Consider the following 11,325-nt stretch of genomic DNA (forward strand, 5'->3'; position numbering starts at 1 on the left):
CAGAGTTAAGAGTCTCTCATGGATTCTCTCCCTCTCCGATGACGTCCCGTTCAGTTTCCCCTCCATCCCCTATGATCCTCTGCACTGTGTCTTGTATTCCACGTATGAGTGAAACCGTATGATAATTGTCTTTCTCTAATTGGCTTATTTCGCTCAGCATAACACCCTCCAGTTCCATCCAGGTCAATACAAATGGTGGGTATCCATCCTTCCTGATGGCCGAGCAGTATTCCACTGTGTATGTCTCACATCTTCGTCATCCAATCACCTGTGGTGCTTTGTAAAACCTGCCATACAATAAATTTAAATCTTTTCATTACTGCAGTTGCCACCAAATGGTTTAACTTGATGGCTCTTTTACGTTGCCCTCTCCCATCATAAATGAAGTAGCCCCTGGGCTGCCCTCGGGAGGGAGATCACAGTGAAGGCGAGGAGCTCTCCTTTGATTAGGGCCTGTAGCTGGACTCTGTGCTTTGCCGTGTTTCAGGGTCTATTGAAGTTTGAGGTTGACTTTTGCTTTCAATCTTATATCAGGCAGTGGTTTTTTTTCCTACTAATTACCCCAAGGTTTAATTTCTTAATATAAATGTTACCTCCCGTAGGTATCTTCTAGAACCTAATGTCAAGTTACATGCAATGTACGGGACTGTGTCATCTCAAAGTGTGCTGAGAAGGGCTCCCTCCCCATGGCTGCCTTTCTGAAAGCTTGTCGAGTTCCTAGGGTCTCTGATTCCAGCTGTGCTGTGGAACATTTTTTTCTTCCTTGCAAAACGTAACAACTACTAAAATCGGGAAATTTAACATGGATGCAATACTGTTCTCTATCCACTCAATTTTCATCCATTCAAATTTCATCAATTGCCACAATGACATCCTTTGTATCATTTTTTTTTCCTGACCTAGAATCGAATCATCGAATCCAGGGTCCTCCATTACATCTTACTTGTTGTCTCTCTTTTCGTCTCCTTAAATCTAGAACCAACGGTACCGAGGTCTTTCCTGACCCTGACATTTTTGAGGTGTCCAGACCGGTTTATTTTGTGGAATGTCCCTTCGTTGAGGTCTGTCTGATGTTTCCTTATGATTGGATTCAGGTGATGCATTTTTGGCAGGATCACCACACAGGAGAGGCTGTGCCCTGTGGCCGTCATGTCAGCTGGCCCGTGATGCCTGTCCCGGCCGTGGTGACGTTAACTTTGTTCCCTTGATTAAGGTGTTCTCTGCCAAGTGGGAGATAGTTTGAGATTATTATGTAGTATCCTGTTCCTTATCAAACCTTTATTCACTGGTCTTCACATTCATTGATGATCTTCTAACTCCATCATTTTAATATATTAGTTGACATTTTTTTCTTTTTTTTTTTTTTGAGAGAGAGTGAGCTCACGTGACCTGTGGTGGGAGGGACAGAGGGAGAGGGAGAGAATCTTGTGCAGACTGACTCGATCTCACAACCCTGAGATCATGACCTGAGCTGAAATCAAGAGTGAGCGGCTTAACCGATTAAGCCTCACGGGTGCCCCAATATATCAGTTGGCATTCTACTAAAAGGAAGAGCTTTTTCTTTTCCCTCTTTTATTCATTTATTCACTTGTTTCTATCAGCATGGACTTATGGATTCTTATTTAGTGGGTGCTGCTTCATTACTGTCTTACTTCTTTTGGTGTTCAAATTTCTCAGGTGTGGCCTGCAGGAAGCCCTCCTACTATCTCCTGCATCTTTCTTGGGTGTCCTAGAGGAGGCTTAACTCGGTACTTTCCATGGTGGAATGGAAGCTGAGCAGGGCAATCCTCTTCACTCGCCAAGCTCAGGAACAACAGACTTTCCTACCAAATCCTCCCTGGTTCTAGCATATCCCTGGAGCGAGTCCCTGTAGTCCATTGAGAAGACTGAAAGCTCACTCAAAGGAAGAGCCTGCTGAGGGTCTTTCATTTTGGGTCCCCGACGGTGGCTTTTCCAGAAGTGCTCCCCACTGGAAAGTGAAGCAATGGGTTTCCTAATTTCTGGCTTCTGTCTAAAACAGGCTTCTTGAGCCAGTTAATTGAACATAAATTACAATTGACCTTGGAGGGATTAACTTGCATCTTGGGGTCACTCAGCTGGATAGCTATGTGGGTGCTTCCTGACTGCCTGTGCTTTTATATACTTTCCAGCTAAGGTAGAGATGAAAATGTACCACTCAGGGACATTACAAGAATTGTTGACCTTCTCTGGTTCCTTTGAGGTCAAGGAATTAATGTAGAGAATTACCAGAAGATCTATAAATACACATATTTCTTACATGAGAGGCTTCATTAAAAAAATAATGTCCATCTTACTTAACTATTTCAGGACCAAGTGTAATATTTGAATGATAGTCGTATAAAGGAGATTTTAATTGGAGGCACAATAAAAGTAGCATTTAAATTAAAATGTAAAATAACTACACCGGCGATAGGTTTCCTAAAATTCCATTGCGATTGAACTCTCTTGACGTTAAAAATAAATTAGATGATAAAATAAGTTGGATGATAAACTGCATTTTTAAAAGAAGACTTATTTATGTCAAGAGTTGAAAACATTCTCTTGAGGTCAATATAGGACTGAAAGTAATTGTGATAGCCTGTGCCCAAAATCTTGCTCTGCCTCTTTGGGGTACAGAGAGGTTGAATTAGAAATTGGTATGCCAGCTTCCTTCCAGTGAATGACTAGAAAGAGCATGACCTCTGGAAACACAGACCTGGGTCCATATAGTGCTGCTGTGATTGATTTGTTCTCTCTCTTTGGCAAGTGCTTTTGTGATTCCAAAATCATAACTTGGGGCACCTGGGTGGCTTAGTCGGTGAAGCATCTGCCTTCAGCTCGGGTTATGATCTCATGGTCCTGGAATTGAGCCCAAATCCCTCTTCCTACTTGGAGAGGAGTCTGCTTCTCCCTCTGCAACCCCTCTCCTCATGCTTTGTCTCTCTCTATCTCTCTCAATCTCAAATAAATAAAATATTTAAAAAATTATTTTTATTTCTATTTTTTTGGCATTCCCCCCCTTTTTAAAGATTTTAGTTATTTATTAATAAGACACACAGAGAGAGAGAGGCAGACACAGGCAGAGAGAGAAGCAGGCCCCATGCAGGGAGCCTGATGTGGGACTTGATTCCAGGACTCCTGAATCATGCCCTGGCCCGAAGCTTCAACCGCTGAGCCACCCAGGCATCCTAAAATCTTTTTTTTTAAATTTTTAAAAAAATTTATTTATTTATGATAGTCACACACACACAGAGAGAGAGAGAGAGAGAGAAAGAGGCAGAGACATAGGCAGAGGGAGAAGCAGGCTCCATGCACTGGGAGCCCGACGTGGGACTTGATCCCGGGTCTCCAGGATCGCGCCCTGGGCCAAAGACGGGCGTTAAACTGCTGCGCCACCCAGGGATCCCCCAAAATCTTTTTTAAAGAAAGGTTCATAACTTGTAGGATCAGTGGAAGGAGTAAAAGCAATATAAAACTTCAATATAAAGCATAATGCCTGGCGTAGAGGAGGCCCCAATTACTGTGACGTCTCCCTCCCTTGCTTCCTCCCCACAGCATAACAATCACCACCATTCAGTGCACACCATGTGCCTGACTTTGACCTCAGTGCTTGACACATGCTACTTATGAGAGAGGAATTATTTCCAATATACAGATGAGATAACTGAGCCCCGTAGAAGGTAAGGAAGGACTTTTGACTAAATGTTGATGCTGGGGTTTCGCGTTTGATGCCAGCGTCCAAGATCTTAATCATTATGCTCTCCTTCTTCTTGTAACTATGACTCTTAGAACATACACTTTTAGTAAATTAGGAGTCTACGTAATATTATCAAGTAGATGCAGGTGAAAGCCTTAATTTGTGGCAAGGGGGAATTAAAAACCTGAGCTAGAAGCAGAAAGTAAGAGTGCGGGAGAAAAGACAGGGAAAAGTTGAGACATGTACTTAGTAGGCAAACAAAGTGAACACCACCCTCCGTATCTCTGGGGCGTTTGGTCGCTTATCTGGTTCTAAAGCAGGTTCAACACATGCATAATGTTAGTCCTAATAGCTACTATTTACTGAGCGTGTGTGCTCTGTGTAGTGTCTACGTTAGTATTATAAGTAGTCTTATGAGGCCAACTTCTCCCTTGTTTTGGAGGCAAAGAAACCCAGGATAAGAGGGTTAGGGAGTAAGACTGACTTCCCAGTGCAAACCAGGTCTGTGCAATGTCCAAGCCCCCAGCCCTATTGCTCTTCTGTGCTGTGCCCTGTGTTTAACATATGTGTCAAAGAACCTTCTGGGTGTTTGGTGCCGCCACACCTCAATTTTCACCCCTGTGATATCTCCAGTGAGTTGGAAGAATGGGCAACAGATGCACACTTGATTTTACTGCATGGAAGTTGGTTTCTACCAGACTCCAGTGAGGTCCAGCCCCTACGACTTTTAGCATCCTACCCATTGCTACCCATACTCCACAGGGTTGGCATTAGGGGTAGCCTTCAACGGCAAACCTCATCCAACCTTTCTGAGGAAAAGAAAATTGTGTTCTTGGAATGGTCCTTGAAAAATAGTTCACACCCTAGCGGTTTGAGTGTTCCTGTAGCAGAGGCCACTTCTTGTCCATTCCAGTACCTACTTCCCTCTCCTGACAAAGAGGACTTGAGTCAGGTGTCTTGCCCCCCAGAGTTAGAGACAGTTCCTAGCTTCTCAAGGAGCTCAGTGTGATCATGCGACCCAGTCTGGCCAACAAGCAGAAGGGCTTTGTGGGATTCTAGGAAAGCTGCTTAAAAGGAGTTGACTCAGTTAGGAGGAAACCCTTTTGTCCTCTTATTCTGACTTTGTTAGCTCAGCGACTGAGAAATAATAGCTCAAGTCCTAGCAGCGGTCTTGAACCATGAGTTGACCTTGATGATGAAAACCAAGTCAAGGATGGTAGACAGAAAGACAGGAGACTGATGGCAGCTTGGAATTGCTTGACCGATCCTGGGCCACCTACCTTCATTTTTACATGAGAAGGAAATGAACTTCCTCCCACCCTCTCTCTCCCCCTCTCTTCCTTCTTTTCTCCCCCTGGCCCCGTCCTTCCCTCCTCTCCTTCCTTCCCTCCTCTCCTCTTCCTTTCCTTGTTTTCTTCTTCCTGTCTTTCCTCCTTTCTATTCCTTCCTTCTGTCCTTCCTTCCTTCCTTCTTTCCTTGTCACCATTATTTTGTGTTTTTCTATTATACGCAACAAGGCAATTCTAATTACAGTTTCCAAAAATATGCTTAGCTTCCTTTGGGCAAATCTTGATGTCCTGGGAAAGCCTGCAAAGCTCTGAGCCTACTGGCTCAGCGTTTAGTTGAATGTGCTTACCTTACAAATTATTAGGTATCATGGAAATATGCACAGTTGAATATTTTGGACCTTTATATCCTTTAGCATCTTTTTGAGCTAAAGCACTTTGAGCAGTTAAAACACATTGGCACATACTCATGGCTGCCCCCTTCCCCTTCTTACTCTTTCATTCAGAGAAGGATGCATTTGGAAGAAATTAGGGTCTTTCTCCTCTAAAGCTGTTCCTATCAAGTTCACCAGAGACTGCACACCCTTCAAGGTCATGCTACCAATGGATTTGGAAGGAGTATAATGTTTTTGTCATAAAAATTACTGCATCAAACAAAAGTCAAGATTTACTCCAGGGACTTCCCCTCCCCATTCTTATTTGAATATCAAGCTCAAAACTGACACAAGACAGTCCTGTCCTTCTGATGTACTGAACTTTGGGCATAAGTGGAAAGTGTATTAGGAAGACATAGTTTTGTACTTAAGAACAAGAGTTGATAGAAATGAGCTTTCCACTCAACTGTGATTAAAGATAGCCAAAGGTCATGGTCCCTGGTTACTATGTTTATAGTTACTAAATACCTTAGGAAAAGATAATGTTTTGCTGAAAATATTTTATGTGTCTCGTTTGTTGACTTCAGGAGTTAAAATAGACAAAAAACAAAACAAACAAACAAACAAAAAAAACCACCACCCAAACTTCATCCCCAAAGTCTTATATAGAGACAAATATGGAGAGAATATTTAGAGATCTTGGCAAAAGGAAGTGAAAATTTCAGCAATCATCTGAATAATTCAGGCAAAAATGGGTGAGAATATTAATTCTGCTCTTAAACCTTGATTGTCTTTTCCAATCGTAAATTAGATTGAACTGTACTTTCTAGACAAAAGCCATAAAGCTTCCCTTAACTTTGTCTGAGGGAACAGGATCTGTAAGTACCGAGTAATCACTTCTGGTTACTAGTGTTGATAATACACCATTGGCATGGGGTTGCATCAGCTTTGGAGGTGAAAATGTCTCCTCCACTGAGTTGAGTGAGGACTGTTAATGGATTCATAAGATCATACAATTTCAGTATTTGCCAGGAATTTGGAAGCGATCAACTTCAATCCTTCCTCTGTCCCTAGTACCATTTTAAAAATGAGGAGACTGAGACAGAGCTTTTTCAGTCTCACAGCTTGCACATAAATTCCACTGTTAGAGGCACCATGTTTCCTACTTTTGCTTATTTTCCAAAATGATCTAGTGGAGTAAAAAAGGGGGCTTTTGCCCAGCAGTGTGAATTTAGCCCTAGTTACATTTGGCACCGGGATTTTCTTCCATAAAATACCCAATAAGAAGATGGTAACATCCAAACCTTCCAAGAGTGAGTTCGCTTAACCTCGTTGGAAGTTACCGATATCCTAAGCCTACAAGAGACCCGGGCTAAGTGAAAGACTTCCTCTATTGTAAGTGATGGCGCACTAAGCAGTGGAGGAAAACAGAAATAGCAAACTGCATATTGATTCCAAAGCAAATCAAGTTAAGTATCTTCTATGGACATCTAGTCAGATAATAAAGCTCAGGAAAATAACGTATGGTTTTCTTGATTTTCAACAGAACTAGGGAATTTCCTTTCAACTTCGCACGCAGGATGGAAATCAGGTTTCCGAAGTCACCATTACAGCATGTTTTCATGAGTGTTTATTAAGAAGCCCCAAACCTTTGTTCGTAATAAATTGGGTGACATATCTATCGGCTTAAATCTTTTATTGGGTACTGATTAACTTAACTGCTCTGCCTGACAAACCTTCATAATAAATAAGCCAACCAGCGAGCACTTCGCAATCAAACCAACTTTGTTTAAAGGACGATCACTAAAACATGATTTACGTGGTAATGAATTTTGCAATCAGCATGTGGTGGTGTACAAGTTTCAACATGAATCTAAAATGTAGAAATCTGAAGACATTGAAGTTATTAAAAATCACACCACAGTACAACTACTTTTAATTAAAAAGAAATATATCACATTCATATTTAGCAGCGGCATTATGGCATATGAAGAGGATAACTCAGGGCTACTTTTTAAACACTTCCTCACAAAACATGGCTCTGGTTGCTTTGAAGGTTAATGATTCCTTTTTAAGATCAAGTTACTTGCCATAATCAAATCAAGGGAAAAAAAATCAAAATAAGAAACTGTTTTACATATGCATGTATAAACCATGTGAAAAGACAAGGAGATTGATGATGGTGTGTCAGTAAGAAAAGTTAATTGTAGATTTTTTTTTCCCCCTTTTGATCAAATTCTTTTTAGAGGGCCTATATAAATCACTGGCTTTTCTGTCTCCGTTTCAATTAATTGAATCGTTGACAGTGAAATTGTAACACAAAAGTAGGTTTGGTATAAAAGATGATTCCCAGATCTTTTTCTACGAAACTTAAAAAAAAAAAAATCTTGAAGAACTTAAGTTTTAAACATCTGTCTGGACAGATGTCAAAATGCAGAGTGTTACACCATGATGCTGTGTAAGTATCTGACACTATGTTATTACTCTTCAGTTAAATATTCACAGTGAGGTTTTATGATCTTTTTAAAAGAAAACCTGCATGAGAGAACAACCTCATCTCGTACACCATAATAAGCACTTTAAATGAAGGAATTCCGGAGCAAACAATGAAAAATAACTTACTGTGCTAGTTTTTCCATCTTATTTCAGTCACCTGGGATTTTTTATGACGAGATTTTACAGATCATTCAATAGCACATAATGGTTGTGATCCTATTAAAAATTATATTATTAATTTCGAATATTTGCCTAGAAAGAGAGTTTTAGTTAAAGTCCTATATATAAATAGGGAAGAGAAATTACATCTGGAAAAAATTATGGCACTGCTGAATCCTACGTGTTGCGGAGTACATGTTATATAGCACAATAAACCATATTTTTCCAGAAATGAAAGTGAAGACTATCATGATATTATAAAGGCAACAGAAATTTAATAAGTAGGGCTTCACTGAAAGAAATATTTAGACCCAGACACTGAGATGCTGAGATGGTGTTTCATTCCGTGTTCTCCTCTACCTCGAATCCTCCAGATTAGATACAGTTACTTTGTTTGCTGACCATTTCCTCATTAGGATCATAATTGCCTGGAAAAAAAGTTTTTGATGGTTTTAAAGGGACTCAGAAAGCAAAACTTCTCTTTTTCTCCCCAGAATTTACTAGCCCTCGTTGGGCCGAACACATCACACCAACAACCACCATTTCCTGGTCTTGCCAGGAAGACTTCTTCAACCAAACAGCAAATTCTATGTCAGAGAGACCAACAGCAGCACGAGCATCTCGCTGTTTACTTAATGAGAAGTGAATGGGAGTGTGAAGGGGCAAAGGCCGATTCCGGTTTAGAGGATGGGATGGCGAGAGGAGAGAGGAGAGAGGAGAGAGGAGAGAGGAGAGAGGAGAGAGGAGAGAGGAGAGAGGAGACCGCTTCCTGAGCCAAGGAGAAACCCTGGAAATGTCGTGTCTGAAACAGAGTATTCTCCTTCCCTTCCCTTCCCCCTCCCTGCCTTCTCCTCCCTCCTTCCCTTCTCCTTCCTCTCTTCTCCTCCCATCCTCCCTTCCTTCTCTTTCCTTCCTTCCCCTTCCCTTCCCTTCCCTTCCCTTCCCTTCCCTTCCCTTCCCTTCCCTTCCCTTCCCCCTCCGTTCCTTCTCCTCCCTCCCTTCTCCTTCCTCTCTTCTCCTCCCATCCTCCCTTCCTTCTCCTTCCTTTCTTCTCCTTCCCTTCCCTTCCCTTCCCTTCCCTTCCCTCCTTCCCTTCCCTTCCCCCTCCCTTCCTTCTCCTCCCTCCCTCCCTTCTCCTTCCTCCCTTCTCCTCCCATCCTCCCTTCCTTCTCCTCTCATCCTCCCTTCCTTCTCCTTCCTCCCTTCTCCTTCCTTCCTCCCTCCCTTCTCTTCCCATCCTCCCTTCCTTCTCTTCCCATCCTCCCTTCCTTCCTTCCCTTGGGGAATCCTCCTTTTTGCCATAAAAACTCTGAGACGTATTAATTTGCTCTTGAAACTGTCAGATTTAATGTTGATAAATCTTAAGTGGTTTAGCTTTGGAAAACATCAGCTTCTGTTTTAATTTCCTTTGTGCAAATGCTTAGTGATACCCTGGTCTCCAGGTCACGCTGCAGGGTTAGCTCCTATCGATATCACCAGCATTGTTTTCATCATTAAATGAAACTGAATGAAGTTGGTGATGACTTGTCAAGAAGTCTCAGGGATGACGACATGTCAGTGCCCCGTTTCTCCCAAATCCTTTGGACCTATTCATAAAGATCAAATGAGATTATGGATAGGAACCGGCGGGAAACTGTAAAGCACAAAGGTAAGCAGGTGATGCCGATGGTGATCAGGATGCTGTTGGACAATGTTACTCACTTTTAGGCTAGAAATGTGGTCACAGCCTTACATTCTCTGATGATTTTATGGTCTCGAGTACAAACTTTGTACTGATAGAGATCAGATTTAGCCATTCCCTGGGATTCTAACGCATTGTCCTGTGATTCCTCTTCCACTATTATCTAGAATTATTTAGCTGGCACACAAAAAAGATTTTTTTAACCTTCTGAGTTTTCCAATCCACGCTTCCCAGATTAATCAGAAAATTGCCCCCATATCTCTTTTCTCTTTTCTAGAATGTAGCATTTGCAGAAAGAAAACGCTCATTTGATGCAGAAAGCGGCTTAGAATCAGTCAAAATAAACCCTTGTTCCAGTCTTGTACGCACTAAATAATTTTCTCTGATCAAAATGGGAGTGGGTCTGGGAAGGAGGGAAAAGAGGAAGTTTGCAGATGGACTTTCTCCCCCCGTCTCATTTTCAACCAGGTAAAACAGAGTTCGAAAGGCCCAAATTCTCAGCAGATCTGCACGGCACAGTAATAGCCTTTATGCTTGGAAATTTATGGGCCATGGACAGTTTATAAGAAACGATGTAGTTCATCAGAGAGCCAGACTGATGGAGCACATGGGAGCATTCTGCACAGGAAGTTGGGTTTTGGAATAATACTTACTTTGATAGAGTTGTTTTGTTAGCTAAGTAAAACAGTAGGGAAGCCAATGGCCACTTAGGCTTCAAACATAAATATATATTTATAAGTCACCCAGCTGCCTAATTGAGAGCTGTTGTGTTTTCACTAAGTACGTTTTCACCAGGAAGCGGTCACAACAACAATATTATCAACAAAACCCCCATCTAGGCATAGATTCATTTAATCAGCCTTTGATCGTGTGGAGATAATTAAATGCAGTCTAAATGCTTCTGTCTTGCAGTCAGAGGGTGAGAAGATGGTTCGAAAGATGCTTTGGGTGGGTGAGTGGGGTTCTTTTGTATTTAAGGCGCAAAGACAGAAGTTAAAGGCTTACGTTGCCCTCCAGGTAGTGGAGGGCGATTATCAGAGATTTGAAATTGTGCTTCTGTGGACTCCTGATGGGGGAGAGATGGAGAGCTCCGAGGAGCCAGGGTTTGGGCGTACAATTGTCTGATGCTTTCAGGTTTCACAGAAGAAGGTTAAGCAGGAGGTGGCTTGTTAAATTTGAGCAGAGAACTGGAAAATAAGATTTCACACTCCTGAGATGGGGAAAGCTGGTGAGTTTGGAGTTTGTCTGGGAGATTTGAAAAAGGTCGGGTGTGCTGTAGTGTTTCTCAAATTGTATTTCAGTGCCTAGGAGCGAAAAAAAAAATAAAGTAGGTGTTATGAAAAAAGCAAAGGGTCCATAGACACAGGCACTCGAGTCCAGCGTCCTAGGTAAATGGGTATTTTGAAACTCACATAATTATTTGGCAGGTGGAAGTCAACTGCACAGCCCCTTCTGCTTGGCTGGACCTCCTAGAATTCCGTCTGCACGGGTGACGTTTTGCTACTGTGTCCTCCACTCAGGTCCCTCCCTGCTGTCCCCAAACCTCTTTCCTTCCTTTATGGCCAAGGCTTTAAGGATTCCTCTCTTTTGCTTTGAGACCTTGAGCTAGAGTTGGATTGCAAGTGGCGGCAT

General features: G+C 42.1%; 1 protein-coding gene across 1 annotated transcript in view; it reads left to right on the forward strand.

Moving 5' to 3' along the window:
• The window catches only part of MEIS1 (Meis homeobox 1), a 165,081-nt gene extending 156,434 nt beyond the window's left edge, over positions 1 to 8,647 (forward strand). The window contains exon 13 of the mRNA XM_077915669.1: positions 8,507 to 8,647. The gene's annotated coding sequence lies outside the window, so the exon portion shown is untranslated. The remainder of the gene's footprint in view (positions 1 to 8,506) is intronic.
• The last annotated feature ends 2,678 nt before the right edge of the window (positions 8,648 to 11,325 follow it).

The sequence above is a fragment of the Canis aureus genome, chromosome 11 (genome assembly GCF_053574225.1).
Source record: "Canis aureus isolate CA01 chromosome 11, VMU_Caureus_v.1.0, whole genome shotgun sequence".
In the NCBI taxonomy this organism is placed as follows: domain Eukaryota; kingdom Metazoa; phylum Chordata; class Mammalia; order Carnivora; family Canidae; genus Canis; species Canis aureus.